We start from the raw sequence: 17,638 nt of genomic DNA on the forward strand, positions 1-17,638 counted from the left end.
TTCTTCTTTAAGATGGTTTTCACCTTGACTTTTTTCCAAGTTCCCTTTGTCTAGTGATTTCCTCTCTGGACAACTGAAATGACAACTTAAATGCCTCCCGAATTTCGGTGGCTCCTCCCTCCAGTCCCTCCTTCCTATGAGTGTCAGACTCATCTTGGCAGAGCCCTGCTTAGTCCATGTCACTCTGTCCCAAATCTTGAACAACTTCAATGTTGTTGACTAAAACTCAACCCTCTTTTTTTAACATATATTATTTGGATTGATTTCAGAGAGAAAGGAAAGGGGGAGAGAGAGAGAGAGAGAGAGAGAGAGAGAGAGAGAGAGAGAGAGAGAGAGAGAGAGAAACATCAATGATGAGGGAGAATCATGGATCGGCTGCCTCCTGCATGCCCCCTACTGGGGATGGAGCCACAACCTGGGCATGTGCCCTGACCAGGAATTGAAGCTTGACCTCCTGGTTCATAGGTCAATGCTCAACCACTGACCCACTCTAGCCCGGCTAAAACTCAACCCTCTTAATCTAAGATTCACAGCCCTTCCCAATATGACTCCAATTCCCCATTCGCCTTCCACTCTGAGTCATGCTGTTCCATGTTGAACCACACCTTGGGTTTTCTCAACTCTTACTGTGGCTGACACCATTCTTTCCATCAGCTGTGTTCTCCCCGCAGGCTCCACCACCACTCAAGACCCCATGCCTACAGCTTGGCACAATGTTCGACAAGTACACTCTTGCCAGCTCACTTAGGGAAATGCCCCTCACCTACAATCTCAATCTCTGTTCTTGCCCTGACCTTGGACAGTTCTTGCACTATTGTGTGTGTGTGTGTGTGTGTGTGTTTGTGTGTTTTAATATATTTGTATTGATTTCAGAGAGGAAGGGAGAGGGAGAGAGAGAGAGAAACATCAATGATGAGAGAGAATCATTGATCGGCTGCCTCCTGCTCATCTCACAATGGGGATTGAGCCTGCAACCCGGTTATGTGCCAGGAATCGAACCCGGGACCAAGAATCAAACCCCTGACCAGGAATCGAACCCGGGACCCTTCAGTCTGAAGGCTAATGCTCTATCCACTGAGCCAAACCGGCTAGAGCTATGTTGTTGTTTTTGAGCTAATATTTTTTCCAACTCTCTTATGATTCAGCTCGTTAGCTGTTTATGCCTTATTTCTCCAATAAGATGGTTAGTCCTTATGTTTCCATATATTTATTTTCCTCATAGTACATACATGGTGCTCATTAAATACTAATGAAGGTAGAACAGCATGTTATGTGCATTTGTGCCAATACAAATTAACTGGAAGATCGGCACCTACTGTTGCTCAGGAAATACATGATCAGTAAGAATTAATACCTTCAGAAACAATATCGATAGACTCTATGGTAAGACCTACACTGTCATGAAGAATCATTCACAAAACTGTCAGTGCACACTGTTTTTTAAAGTATGAACTATTTACCTCATTTTGCTTAAGTAGACACTTAAACAGAGAAGTATATTCTATTCATAGAATTACCATGTAGAGAATAATAACTATACCTTTCTAGGTGCCAAACATCACACTAGGTACTTACTATGCAAGTGTACAGAGCACAAAGTGAACACTGCTACCTACTATGTTTTAAAGAGAGAGAACGTTGAGACTTAGAGAGGAGACAAAACTTTCACAAGTTCACAAAGCATCATTAGCTACCTGAGCTGAGATTTGCATTTGCACCGACTTGACTGTAAAATGATGTTCTTTTTAGTATGCTGTGGGCTGTTAATCATATTAGAAATGTGGACAAAAGGGGCCACGTGCTAACCTGACAAGCTCAGGGGAGGCCTGCATGGCAGTCTTGCAAACTCAGAGACCTAAAATAACCACAAAAGATGGTCTGAAAATTAAATATTTAACGACAAGCAGGTTATGGTGGGTAGTCATGTCCTAGGCCAGTATTTTCCCTGGCAAAGATCAACTTAGATCTTTACTGAGCCCATTTGCCTTTTTGCCTCTAAGATAACATTACCTGTGAAATGTCTGGGTAACTTGTAACTTCCCTTTTTTCCGGACCCCTCAAGGCACAACAAATGGCACCAGGACATTCCCTCATTGTTATTGTTATCAAGTTAATTTTCAACTGTTCACTATGTTAAACTACCTTGTATTCATCTATGTAAAAGAAGCATACGTCCCTCATTCCACTTCTTTTAAAATATATTTTTATTGATTCCAGAGAGGATAGTAGAGGGACAGAGAGATAGAAACATCAATGATGAGAGAGAATCACTGATTGGCTGCCTCCTGCACGCCACACACTGGCGATTGAGCCCGCAACCCAGGCATGTGCCCTGACCAGGAATCGAACCATGACCTCCAGGTTCTTGGGTCGACGCTCAACCACTGAGCCACGCCGGTCGAGCCATCATTTCACTTTTTATCCAAATGCACAGGTTTCCCCCAACTTTGCTTTATCCCACCGCCTTAATCTATCACCAGTGGATTTCATGTAACCCACCTACATCCCTTTCCTTTGATGGCAATGTATAAATACAGGTGTAACCCGCCATTCCCCTGAACATTATCTCAATTCATTGAGGTTCTGCTTCCCGACATATGTCGACAGTTTGGCTCAAATAAACTCACAAAAATTCTTTACAGGTTTCAATGGTTTTTTACATTAACAGAAATCTACACCAATCCTATTAACCTTGAAATTGCTCGGGTCGGTGCAGATAGAGAACGAGGTCAAGTATTAGTTATGATTCTGACTTATCTCAATAAGTATAATAATAGGTGATATTTCTTGAACAGTTACTCCATGCCAGGCCCCGTTCTAGGTAGCATTAAAGGCGTCAATCGCATCTATTTCATGAGATGGACACATGATTCCTGCTTCAGAGGATAACGAATCAAAACACGGACAACCCGGTTTACCACCCAACGCCCTACCACCAACAAGTCGCAATATCATGATCGCCCACATTCAGGATGACCCCGGGGCTTTCAACAGTGGCGCCTGTTCAAAAAATGTATTTCCACACTTGCAAAATAAATAAATAAATAACCCTGGGGCCTCTGCAGGTTAGACTTAGACAACAACCCTATTGCTTTGTACTTTCAAAATGTATTATACTCATAACTCCTGACACCCCTAAGAAGTGAGAAGCGTTTCATACTAAATCATCCCTTATTTCCTTCACCAGGCAAACACTGCTTCCCTCATGTTATGGTGGAGAGCGTGAAGACAAAGAAACAAAATTTATCTCCTCATCCCCGAAAAAAAGTGGCTCTGGAACTGGTCCTTGTTCATCAGACGCTTTGGGATGGTCACATACTCACCACTGTCATCTCCTGCCAGCTGCCCCATCTATCCCCAAATACCAGGCCACTGAGGTCCTGTCTGTTCTTCGGCTTCTACTTCAGGAAGTCTATCTTCTACTCACAAGCTTTAGAGACAGTTCTTTTGAAAAAGCTCCTTGCATCCCGGGAGGTAAGACAAAGGCCAATTAGGAGGCCACATAAAATGAGAAAAATTGCCCTAGCCCAGTGGTCGGCAAACTCAGTAGTCAACAGAGCCAAATATCAACAGTACAACGATGGAAATTTCTTTTGAGAGCCAAAATTTTTTAAACTTAAACTATACAGGTAGGTACATTGTTATTAACTTAATTAGGGTACGTGGTATTTTGTGGAAGAGCCACACTCAAGGGGCCAAAGAGCCACAAGTGGCTCACGAGCCGCAGTTTGCCGACCACTGCCCTAGCCGGTTTTGCTCAGTGGATAGAGCATCAGCCTGCAGACTGAAGGGTCCTGGGTTTGATCCCGGTCAAGGGCACATGCCCGGGTTGCAGGCTCAATCCCCAGGGTGGGGCATGCAGGAGGCAGCCGATCCATGATTCTCTCTCATCATTGATGTTTCTGTCTCTCTCTCCTTCTCCCTTCCTCTCTGACATCAATGAAAAAATATATATTTTTTAAAAGATGTGAAAAATACAACTGAGGTCATGAGCCCCAAGAGCCATGAAGGCCCCATCATAGGGGTCATGGCAACAGATTTCAATAACCTGTTCCTAATGTAGATCATTATATTCTGCCTTTTCACATTTCTCACGAATTCTTAGTGATGGGCATTCATCACACCGAGGCCTAAGGTACCACTTGTGTCTATTCTATCGTTGAAAGTAGTTTTATTTTGGTACTAGTAGCCCGTTTGCACGAAGATTCGTGCAATAGACCTTCATTCACCTGGCTGCCTGCACCAGTTTTCTGCCGGCACCGGGGACCCAGACGGCCTTCTGTCTTCTTTCAGGGTCGGGCTTGGCCCCGGGCGGTGGCCTTGGGCTTGGCAGCACCAGCGTCCCTGCTACCGATCGCCAGTGGTTTCCTGTGATCGGCGCAGGCTCCCCGCTGGTGCCCAAGGCCAGGAAAGCTCCTGGGGCGGCTTTCCCGGCCTTGGGCTCTGCCACACCCCAACGTCCCTGCAACGGTTTCCTGGTGGGCGTGGTTGGTGGGCGTGGCTTGGCTGGTGGGCGTGGCTTGGGCGTAGCGAAGGTGCGGCCAATTTGCATATTTGTCTATGATAAGGTAAGATGTGAATCAAATGAGGTCCAACCAACAGGAGTTGCTGAGCACCTACTAAGCGTAGACAGTGTTCCACATAAGGCTGACACAGGAGTGCCCAGAAGTTTACATCCTGTCAGCCCCTACCGGATGATTGCTCCACACATCATTTTACTAGAGAGAGTGATGCCTACAGAATTCTAACGGCAGGACCCCTAGGGAGGAGTAGCCTGAGAAAGTGGAATGGTACAGAGAGGGACTGGTCCTGGGGGCAGGTGAGGAACATCAGTCAGGTGACCAGGAAGGGGATAGTGAATGCAAAGAGGCCAGCTCTGCCAAGATAAGAGTTGGGAGGGGACATTCAAGAAAGAGGGAAGTTCAAGGCAAAGGAGGCAGAGGAGCTCGGCCAGAGTGAGCAAGGGAAGAAGCACAGGTGGACATGTGAGGTGGACCTTCGGACATCAGTCTACGCTCAGTGGGAAACCCCAGAAGGCGTATCTGTTTTATTTCAGAAACATTTTTTAAAAAAATCAACATCAAAGGGGATGCGCTTACAGGAGAAAACCATTTCCATGACAACGAAAGTATGAGGCACTTTTAATCTTGTTTTAAGTTTCAAATCTTGTAAATAACTGATGGGAAAAGACTTGGTTGAAACATTTAGGGGCTCATCGGGAGCTTATCAAAAGTGGTTTTCCAGTGGATTTGCTCATTTTTTTTTCCTTCCAAATAATGGTTAGTTGTATCCCCCAAGAATTTATGTAGAGGCCAAAAAAAAAAAATTATTTAAAAATGTATTTTAAGTAAAAGATTAGCAACTTGCACCATTTTTTTTTATTATTATTATTACCCAAGAAGAAGTCCCTTCTGCCCTTGTTGGGAGAAGCTCAGAAGGATGAAAAGTTGTTCACATTTCCTTGGACCCTCTGACAACGCTGGGTGCTGGGCTGTGAGTTCAATTGTGTTGTGTTTTGTTTTTTTTTTTTTTTCCTTTTCATAAGCAAAGTCCTTATGGTCATGACCATCTACGTGGCCTGTTACTCCCAAGACGTAAGGCGCCCTCAGTAACTCGGATTCAGCTGAAATCGAAGAGACCTTGCAAGCATCCCAGACAATTAAGTGCCTGTGTCATTCTCGATAAAACACCGTGCTGGCTTACGAGGGGCTGCAGGAGATGTGAAATACCATCCAGTGGTGAAAAGTCAAAATATTTTTGCTGTCAGAGGCTGTCACATACTGTCAGGGAGCCTCACGCGATGGCCACAGTCGAGTTGAATCCGATTAAAAGATCAGCAAACAAGGCAGGTTTAGGGGTATTTGACCTCGTGAGGGCTGCGCCCGCCAGTACCTGTCAGCATTTCAGCTGTCCCGCGCTGTGACACCACGGCTTATGCAGCCTGCGAGGGACATGCCTGGTGACATCTTGGAGAGGAAACAACAGATCCGCGTGTTTCGTTTTCTATTTTCAAATACTGTGCACTGCTGCCGTGACGGGGCTTAAATTTAATTCCAATTACCAGTTCCACAAACAATGAATTATTCACGATAAGCAGGCCCAGCGTTCCCGAAGCATGTGCGCGCGATGCCTATGTTTGCTCTTCCCTACACATGTGTGGACGAAGATGGAGAAATTAAATTAGCTTATCCTCACTGTATTAGAATCCCATAATGCTTGCTGTCCATTTCAAAGAAGCTGATCAATATTTGCTGAGGTGGCGTTGCATAACTCAACGGAAAACGTCACAGCTCCCAATGTACATGTTCACCCATTTAAACAGTTAAAAATTATATACATTTTCATAAGAAGAGGTGAATTTTTATATGATCAGCAAGGAAAAGAAGCTCCGTGTAAGATACGTGTGTGCGTGTGTGTGTGTGTGTGTGTGTGTGTGTGTATGTCTCAGGAATCAGCTGGTGTAAATAGAATAATAAAGACAAGTCTTTTGTTTTTCTTTTACATATATATGTTTTTTTGTTGATTTTGAGAGAGAGAGAGAGAGAGAGAAGGAAGAGGGAGAAGGGAGAGATAGAAACAGGACTGAGAGAGAAACATAGATCCCTTGCCTCCTGCACGCCCCCTACTGGGGATCAAGCCTGCAACCCGGGCATGTGCCCTGACTGGGAATTGAACTGGCGAGGTCTTGATGCGTGGGACAATGCTCAACCACTGAGCCACACCGGCTGGATTTGTTTTACTTTAAGCCACTCTGATACTGCATGGAGTTAGAGGTGATGTCATAGTGCTGTCACGTCATAAACTTCGCACAATTAAAATGTTTTGCCTGCTTTAAAAAAAATAATAATAATGCTCCCCTTCCCACCATGTAATTCATACGGTGAAAGTATGCACTTCCCACTCAGCGATGCTGCCCCAAGAATTTCCATATATTTGCCTTAGGCAAAACTGCATTTTCTTTTTTTTTGTCCTCGTTGAACATGTTCACATTTCACAAGGAAAGAACAAAATCTTGCCTCGCTAGAGCATGACAGTTTCCCCATCTGTGAGAAACGGCTCTGCAAACATGGATGTACGTCTAAAAAATATTTTCATTTTTAAAGGCCTTGGTTTTTTAAAGTCATCTTTTCACGGCATTCTAGAAATAGAGGACAGTGGTTAGCATAACGCTGGGTGGATTGCCACAGCCAACACACCTGTAGAACTAGCACATGACGAGGAACCGGATGGCACCAGCAACAGAGTCCCTCTCTTGCCTCCATCCAATCACAGCCTCCCATCTACGGCTACCAGGGGGTGTTGCCTCCACGGAACTGCATGCATATGGAATTCTACAGCCTGCCTTCTTTTGTGTCTGGTTTCTTTTTTAAAAAGGGTTTTTTTTTTAATTGATTTTGAGACAGAGGAAGGGAGAAGGAGAGAGAGAGGAACGTCGATATGGGAGTACAATTATCGATGGGTTGCCTCCTGCACGTCCTCAACTGGGGATGGAGCCCCAAACCCGGACATGTTCTCTAACCAGGAATTGAACTGTGACCTCCTGGTTCATGGGCCAGTGCTCAACCACTGAGCCACACTGGCCAGGCTGTGTCTGGTTTCTTTTACTAAATATTAGGTTCGCAAAATGTGTCCACATGGCTACATATAATCTATTCCATTGATCAGTTAGACCGCAGTGTATTTGTATTATCCACAGCTGACAGACTTTGTTTTTAATTTACATCTCAAATAATCTCATTATAACCACCCTTAAAAATGATTCTTTTTTTTTAAATATATATTTTATTGATTTTTTTACAGAGAGGAAGGGAGAGGGATAGAGAGTTAGAAACATCAATGAGAGAGACACCGATTCAGCTGCCTCCTGCACACCTCCTACTGGGGATGTGCCCGCAACCAAGGTACATGCCCTTGACCGGAATCGAACCTGGGACCTTTCAGTCTGCAGGCCGACGCTCTATCCACTGAGCCAAACTGGGTAGGGCAAAAAATGATTCTTAATACACATTAGAATACACCTGTTAGGAATATACCTAGAGGGGAGTCACTGGGCCAAAGGACATGAATACTAGTCTAGTATGGGCAACTTCTAGACTAGTGTTAAAGACTCTGCTAAAATAGTATCATACATCTACCCTCCTAGCTCCTAAGAGTTGCTGTTGTCCTTCATCCCAGCCAACATTTGTCATGATTAATCTCATGAACTCAGCTGTGTTGATGGATGTGCATTGGTATCTCGGTGTGGATTTGATGTATTTACCATGAGTCTAATGTATTGGGAGTCCTTTCTTGTATTTATTGGCTCCTTCACTCTCCTGTGAAGTGTCTGCTCAAGTCGTTTTCCGCGTTCCTATTTCATCACTTGTTGAGTCTGTTTTTTCCACATGGCTCTTTTTGTTCAGTGCATTTTGTGTTCCACAACAAGGTGGTGGTGATATTCTGCCATGTTATCTTACAGGAGCTTCATCTTCAACTCCTCTGGGGTTGGTATGAGATAAGGATGGGGTTTAATTTTTTTTCTCGGAGAATATCCTTCGGATCCTGCATCATTTGTTGAAAAGGCCATCTTGGCTTCTTCTGTGTGGAGGTGTTGGCTTAGTCATAAGTCAAGTCGCCATATGGACTGGTCTGTCTCAGGCCTTTTATTTTGTCCCATTAGGTTCATTGTCTATCTTGGTGAAAACACAGTATTTTCTTTGTTTTGTTTTTTTAATTTTTTTTTTATTTCATCACTACTTATATTTATCCCAACATATCACAACATTTTCTTAGTTACTCAAAATGTGTCATACTGTGACGTCCAGGAGCGTTACACTTCCTATGGATGTAGATTTCCCTTTCTAGTGGGATCCATTTAACTTCCGGGCAAGCGCCCACTGGAAGAGCAGATCACCTTATTCCAAGAAGATGTTTTGAGTCACCTCTATGGCATGGGCACAGTTCTCAGATGATTTGGCTAAGAGCCCGAAGTTATTTCTCAGGGCCTTGTCTCCTGGCTGGGTTTTTATCTCGCCGGGGCTGTCAAAATTCCGTTCAGCTTTGGAGCCACTTTTTGCCTGGCTTCTTGGCATCTTGACTTGTGCCACGTTCGAGTGTGAAAAATCCTCACAGGGAAAACTGGCCCCAAATGTTAAACCCACTTCACCGTATCTGACTTCCTTTTGGGATCACAGGGTCATAAGTCCTGGCTCCTTGGCAAGCCCGACTTTGGCTTTTTGTCTTTAGCCCCACATGAGATTTCTTCAAACACAACATCGCTGGTATTTTATGTAGGTACTAGCTGCCCGTGCACAAAATTCATGCACGGGTAGGGTCCCTAGGCCTGGCTGGCAATCAGGGCCAATAGGGGCCTTCTGGCTGCCAGCAGGAGCCTCCCTCCCCGAGCTGCCAGCTGCCGGCTGGGGCCTTCCTTCACTCTACACTACCCCCTGGTGGTCAACGCATGTCATAGTGAGTGATCGAACTCCCGGTTTCCTGGTCAAACTCCCAAGGGGACACGTTGCATATTAGCCTTAGCCTTTTATATATATAGATACTAGTTGTTTTTATTTTTTTTTTAAATATACTTTATTGATTTCAGAGAGGGAGGGAGAGGGAGAGGGAGAAGGAGAAGAAGAGGAGAAAGAGAGAGAGAGAGAGAGAGAGAGAGAGAGAGAGAGAGAGAAACATCAATGATGAGAGAGAATCTTTGAATCATTGATCGGCTGCCTCCTGCACTTCTCCTACTGGGGATCAAGCCTGCAGCCCGGGGCATGTGCCTTTGGCCAGAATCAAACCTGGGGCCCTTCAGTCCACAGGCTGATGCTCTCTGCACTGAGCCAAACCAGCCAGGGCTATACTAGTTGTTTTTAATGGGAATGATGGTCTGCATGAAGCTATATCATCATAGCTGGAGGCAGAAACTGCCAAAGCTTCCATTTTTACATTGTAGAATATTTTATTTTTCATCAACGTTCTCCCAACCACTAATATCTGTATACTATGTCAATCTTTGTTTCTTAAGTTATGCCAGGGAGACATCTGATGCACATCCAATCACTTACCAGTAAGGATGAAAAGGTCAATACTATGAACAGAATATGGCACATTTGAAAAAAATAAAGTCTTAGGCAAGTGCATGTCAGCATTTTGAGTTCTGATTTGACTACTTTCACAGCTTTAATAAAGCTGCACACATTTTATACTGGTACCATGATGATGCAAAAAAAAAAAAAAAAAGGTAAAGTCAGAAAAAATGAGTCGATTTTCCCTTTGGGTTTAGGAGACCTCTCATTACGTACAATGTCGTGACACGCTGACTAGCAGAAGAGCTGATGGGCTGTCATTCATGACAGAATGGCTTCAATTAAGTTGATAAGAAGACGGCATGTTCTGTAGCTGGTATCCTACTTAGTCTTTCCATTTCTTTCTTTCTTTTCTCATAGTAACCCTGATGTTAAAGGGTCACATTCTTGGTTATTTGGTGAGATTTATTTCCTTTGTTTTATTTTCAGAGTCAAAACGAATGTTCATGAGGCATATTTCCCATCGTGGGCTTGGGAAGCCCATTTTGGAAGAGGATTTTTTTGCCACCTGGACTCAATGAGCACCATATAATTGGCCTAATAGCTTCCATCCTCCAAATACACACATGTATGTGTGTGTCTTCTTCTCTCTCTTCCTTCTTCTCTCTCTTCTCTCTCTCTCCTCTTCTTTTTCTCTCCATTTCACATTCTCTTTCCCAAATAATGAATCCAGATAAAAGAATGACCAACTTTCTTTTAAAAACAATATGTGCATACTAGAGGCCCAATGCACGAAGATTCGTGGAAGAATGGGCCTTCCTTCACCTGCCTGCTGGCACCGCCTTCGCTCCGGCCAGAGCTGCCTTTTCGCTCTGGCCCAGAGCCGCCTTTCTGCCTTCCCATGCTGCCCAGAGACCTGGAGCGGCCAGGGGCAGAGTGGAACGCCTGTGCCGTCGCCATGGCGCCTGCATATGCAAATTAACCCACCATCTTTGTTGGGTTAATTTGCATACCCACTCCTAATTGGCTGGTGGGTGTCGCGAAGGTACAGTCAATTTGCATCTTACTCTTTTATTAGTGTAGATGGTTTGTTGGCAGTCAAAATCTTTACTGCTTCATTTCTAATCATAGAACTCGTCCCTGAGGAAGCCTACCCTTAGCTGACAGTTTCCTTATCCTGAAGTCCCTTCCCAACTCCTTCAATCCTGGTTTGGTCCTACATTGAGGCTGTCGATAGCATCATTAGGACCATTCTTTCCCCTGTGATTCATGTTCTCTACATGAGTCATTGTGGGTCAGGTTCCCTAGACATGGAGCCCACGTACAGATGTGGAGGCACACGACTGACTGAGGGAGTGCTCTTTAGACAAAAGAAAAAAACTACGAGGTAGAGAATGAAGCAGGATGAAGAAAGGCAAAGAACCCAACTAGAACAGAGCCTCAAAGAATGTCTTGCATTGGTCTAACCCACTAGGTTCTTGGGAGCACCTTTGGAAAAGTATAAATCAAATTATGTCACTCCTTTGCTTAGGATGTGATTGAGCAATGTTTGAAAGTTAGCAACCAAGTACAACCTCCTGTGCCGAGTTGATGGTGTTTTTTTTTTTTAAATAATTTTTTTGAGTAGTTTAAATCTTGGTGTACGTGTCAATCTTGAAAATGCAGCCTGTGTCTCTACTCTCTTTCCCTCAAAGCACTGCACACCAATGGACATTAATAAGTACCAATTCTGATTAATTCCCTTCACCTTCTTCAGTTGGGTCACCGACATTGCAGTCCCCAGCAACATGAGTCGGGGAGTATGTCTGATGTACTGGGACGAACAGCCACAGACACACTTATTCACTCCAGTTGTTGTTTGTCAAAATAAAAATAAAATAAAATAAATGACAAGTTTCCTCACCTAGGTGTGCAAGAGGTAACAAAGAAGACGATGCCTGGAATAAGTTTCCAATCCTACCTCAAGGCATGAACATGCACTGCTGGCCATGAACCCTTTATCCCCATCTGTAAAGAAGTGCGGCCATGACGGTGGGCTGTGGGCAGGATGGGCTGCTGACATGCTAGAGGCTCAGTGTGTCAGGGACTAGGACACTGGACACTTGGTGGGCACAGGCTGAGAGGGAGGAACACCCATCTCAACGGGGAAGTGAGGCATGGTTTCCTCATCCTGGCTCTCCTTGGCCCCCTCCACCCAGAAGAAGCATCTTTTGAGACGCGGAATTTCCTTGACACATGTCTGAATCTCCCTTTCAGATGAAATGCCACTGAGGGGACAGCCTATGCTCATTGTCCTGGGGGTTTCCAGAGGAAGGAAGCTGGGGATGGGGGGGAAATCAAGGCAAGAGAGAGGGGAACAGACCCTGCTGAGTTCAATCTGAACGGTGTATCCATCACCCCAAATGATACAAATCAGCCATTACGGGGATCATGCAAAAAGCAACTCTCCTACCTGAGTCCCCTCCTTTGCTTTCTAAACCTCTTTTCGGCTCAGCCTAATGAATTGTCAGAACTGTCAGACAGCTCTAAGGAATGACAAATGTCTATGCTTTGCGGCGGCGGCTGCTATTTCGCTAGAAACACCTGATGTATGTAGTCTTGCATTCTTCAGCTTCGAATTAGAGACTTGGAAAACAAAATCAACCTTGATAAATACGGCAATGCTTCCCCCGGTTCGGTAAGCTGAACTGAATGGATTTTTTTATGAGTAAAGAACTCCCTTTTGTTCTTAAAATATGTACATGGCACAGGGTAAATCTCAAACAAAGAGCTAATACCCCAGTGGTGTGTGTGGGGGGGGTGGGGGGGAGTGAGGGGGGAGAAATGGGGGGGGGGAGATAATTGCCAATTCATGAATTAGAGTTCTGTTTACATTACTATTGTCAAGATTAATCATCTGTTCCTTTTACGTAAGTCCTGGTGCCTTGATTAATGCTATTAAGGACCACAAGGAATTGAAGGCCTTGGATTTCCAGACCAGGCATCTGGGACCAGCTACCACTTTGTAGGATCATTGGTGATGTTTACTTGTAGTTAAAGAGACAGAATGGACTTGTGGTGGTCATTTGATGTTTAAGAAATGAGAGAAGTGTCTTTACTAATAGAAAAGTGGCTCTAATGACATGAAAATCATTCTAGATACTATACATTAGACTTGTGTAACACAAAGATTAACAGTTCAGACATCAGTTGAGTAATATGTGTGTTTTTAAATCTTCAAATAATGGAAACATATTTCTATAATAAGAATAATTTGAATATGTTAGAATATGTTATAATAAATAAAATTTGAATATGTTAGAATAAATAATTTGAATATGTTAGAATAAATAAAATATTTTAATCGTGCCATAACCAGTTTGGCTCAGTGGATAGAGCGTCGGCCTACAGACTGAAGGGTCCCAGGTTCGATTCCGGTCAAGGGCATTTGCCTTGGTTGCAGGCACATCCCCAGTAGGGGGTGTGCAGGAGGCAGCTGATTGATGGTTCTCTCTCATTGATGTTTCTAACTCTCTATCCCTCTCCCTCTCCCTTCCTCTCTGTAAAAAAATCAATAAAATATATTTTTTAAAAATATCTTAATCACGGAGATTCCGCTCTAGACTTTCTTTACACTTTATGCATAGGTACATGTTCTGATTATGTAGTTTTAAAACAAACTTTTAAATAGCTTTCTCTACCCTAGTAGCTCAAACATTTGTTTCTCTTGCAATGACTTCACTGGCTGTAACAGGTAGAAAGGTTTATAATACCTTTAGGGCAGCGGTCGGCAACTGGTGGTCTGTGGACCCCTGGCAGTCCGTCGAGGTCCGAAAGGTTGGCGACTGCTGCTTTAGAGAGCACATATCCTACATAGATACCTGTCTATCTTACTGGTCATACCTGGGCCCTCACACAATTATAAAATGGTATGATTCTGTCTAGTAAAACCATTTACATTCTCTCCTGTAACTACACAACAGGAAGAGCTATGTCAATTCCACTGTTACATGTTTTCATCTAGAGTGCTCCCTTTTTGGTCATCTTCTAGAAGAAATTTCACAGAGCCCACATTTACTCATGTTGAGGAGGCATAAAGCTACAAGTAAGCATATTTACTTTCTTTTTGTTTTTTTAAAATGTATTTCTATTGATTTCAGAGAGGAAGGGAGAGGAAGAGAGAGATGGAAACATCAAAGATGAGAGCGAATCATGGATCGGCTGCCTCCTGCATGCTCCACACTGGGCATCAAGCCTGCAACCCGGGGCATGTGCCCTAACCGGGAATAGAACTGTGACCTCCTGGTTCATAGGTCGACGCTCAACCACTGAGCAATGCTGGCCAGGCAAGAATATTTACTTTCACTGTTATATGTCCTTATGCAATGGATGGCTATCTGAACAAGGAACCCAACAAGTCAACAAAGTGATGCATGCCTCCACAGCACAAAATAGAAACATGATCACTCTGTAAATAAATTGGGTCTTGTGAGTTTGTCTCTAGGACTCAGTGGTGAGTGGACAATGCAAAGGTAGCATGCCTTACTATGCATAGAAGACAGCACAGGCTTTGAAGTCCCAAAGATTGGGGTTACCTTCCCTTCACTGTGGAACTGTGGGCAGGCCCCTCATCTATGAAATGGAGATAGACTCTTTAGTGTTGTTTCCAAGAATAAAAATAATGTGTATTGTGCCTAGCATATAAGAGATCGTCAACGAAGAGTAGGCACGGATGGGCAAATACAGGGTGGGGTGAAAGTAGGTTTACAGTTGTGAGTACGTGAGACACAGTTTTATTCTTGTGTGATTATTTATTAACTACAGGCCCAGTGCATGGATTCGTGCACCGATGGGGTCCCTTGGCCTGGCCTGCACCCTCTCGCAATCCGGGACCCCTCGGGGGATGTCAGAGTCCCAGGGCATGGATTCGGCCCAATCCCCACAGGCCAGGCCCAGGGACCCCACCCGTGCAAGAATCCATGAACTGGGCCTCTAGTATGTATATAAGACCTTTGGTTAATCTCCTCCCGCCCTCCCCCTCCTCACTTCTCTCTGAGATTCATCAGTCTGTTCCATGTTTCCATGCCTGTGCATTGAGTGTCTGACCCTGGTGGTCATTGCGCATCATAGCCGGTCCAACGGTCGAAAGGTCGACTGGTTGGACAGTCGCTTAGGCTTTTATATATATAGATGTATTCTTTTCCACACGAACAATTGTGAACCTACTTTTGCCCCACCCTGCATTTTTACCTTATCCTTGTATGCTAACTAGTAGCCCATTTGCAGGAAGAATCCTGCAAGCCTCCGCTGCAGCCGCTGCTGCTGCCGCCGCCGTTGTGTTGCAGCTGCCATGCCTGCACCTGTGGGCCGCTGCTGCCTGCCCCACTCTGCCCAGCTCTGCCCCGCCCCACCTCGCCCCGCCCAGGCTTTCCCTCTGGCAGCCACCTTGCTTTCCGCTTTTCCTTCCTCTTCCTTCTAAGTTGTCTTCAGTCTTCACTCCTCCCTCCCTCTGTGTATGCAAATTAACCGCCATCTTGGTTGGGTAATTTGCATACTCGCCCTGATTGGCTGGTGGGCGTGGCTTTGGCTGGTGGGTGTGGCTTGGGCATAGCGAAGGTGCAGTCAATTTGCATATTACTATTTTATTAGGTAGGATAACAACAGACTCTCCTTCTCAGATGTTATTTTCTAAGGAGATCATTTCCTTTTTTTTTCTCTTTTTTTAAATCTAACCTCCCACTTCAATAGCCTATTTCTCCAGAAGCCATTCAGAGTCACATGTTGGTGTCAATTCTCTAGCTGAAAACTTTGGCACTTGAATTGACAAGTAATCTTTCTAAGAGCTCTCCTCTCCTGCCCTGAAGACTCTTTCGAACCCTTAGTCGTGGGGAAGGAGGAGGAATTCTATTTCTCTACATAACGAGGCGAAAAGAGGAGGCAGCCAAGGAAGAAAGAGATAAATGCCCAGAGAAATAGAAAGGCTATAATGATAATACTTGATCACTATAAAATTTTGTGCTCTCAAAAGTCATTTGGACTGTATAAAGCACTTCACACTTGTAAAATGCTTTATATGGCTAACCAGATATTTTTTTCCCCCAATAACGCTGTGAAATACGCTAGTATTATGACCTTCATCTCACAGGAGAGCATGCTCTGATACAAGGAGATTAAATGAGCTATTCAGGGGGAAATGCCTTCGAGCCTCCATGGACGGCAGGAAAGACCATGAAAGGAAAGTGAGCCCAGCCGGTGTGGCTCAACCTATGAACCAGGAGGTCACGGTTTGATTCCCAGTTGGGGCACATGCCCAGGTTGCCGGCTTGATCCCAGTAGAGGGTGTGCAGGAGGCAGCCAATCAACGATTCTCTCTCATCATTGATGTTTCTATCTCTCTCACCCTCTCCCTTCCTCTCTGAAATCAATAAAAATATATATTTTTTTAAAAAAAGAAAAGTGAGCTTGGTTCTTTCCCCCAGGGCCCTGGTTACTTCCTGATAGTTAAGTGCTGGAACAGGGAGTAGGAGGTGGTAGTGGTGCTGGATTAAACAATTTGAGTCAATAATGGGACTTTTTTTTTTTTTTAAGATAAAAGAGTATATAATTCTTCCCTTCTTTTCCCCAAGGGGGTTCTGGGCAGGGTCTGTCAGTTACTTGGAGAGGACCAATGTGGTCACATGGTTACTGATGCTTTCTTGTCCCAGGTACACAATCAGCACTTGGCGTCATCCCCAAAGGTAAGCAGGGCGCCGGTACACACCTTTATCACCGTGACTAGAAAAAAATAGGTCAAATGCATTTCTTTCTGAAAAGGAATTCCATGAAAAGGAAACCTGATTCCTAAAGTTGAGGTATGTTGAGTCTCATTTTGGGGCTAATAACAGTGTTTATTTTCTATAAGATTTTCAACTATTCATTCAGAATATGAAGACCCATATACATATCCATTTTCTCCTAACCTAGCAACAGAGTCCCCTCACCTTCTTAGGTTGATACTAAAATAATGGTTAACAGGGCTGAAAAGGGGAGAAACATATCCATAGGATTAAACAAACTCTTTTTTTTTTTAAATTGATTTCAGAGAGGAAGGAAGGAGAGAGAGAGAAACATCAAGTGATGAGAGAGAATCATTGATTGGCTACCTCCTGCACACCCCACATTGGGGATAGAGCTGGCAACTAAGGTACATGCCCTTGACAGGAATCGAACCCAGGACCCTTCAGTCCATGAGCCTATGCTCTAACCACTGAGCCAAACCAGCTAGGGCTCTCATCAAACATTTTTAATGGGTAGAACCCCAGCATCTCCAAAAGTGCCCTGGTTTGGACATGCGGCCTTTACAAATGTAATCAAGTTAAAACAAGATCACTGGTATACATTCTAACCCAAAATGACTGGTGTCCCTGTTGAACAGGAAATTTGGATCCAGAGATATACCTAAAAGGAAGGTGATATGGAGAGACACGGGGAGAAAATGGCCATCCACAAGCCAAGGAGAATGGCCTAGGACAGATCCTGCCCTCCGAAGGAACCACCCTGCCGGCACCTTGATCTTGGACTTCCAGAACCGTGAGGCACCCACTTTCTACCGACTGAGCCACCTGGTCCGTGGTGCTTTATTACAGCAGCCCTAGCAAATGCATACCCATGTGTTG

Source organism: Eptesicus fuscus, chromosome 25 (assembly GCF_027574615.1).
Source record: "Eptesicus fuscus isolate TK198812 chromosome 25, DD_ASM_mEF_20220401, whole genome shotgun sequence".
NCBI classification, from domain to species: Eukaryota; Metazoa; Chordata; class Mammalia; order Chiroptera; family Vespertilionidae; genus Eptesicus; species Eptesicus fuscus.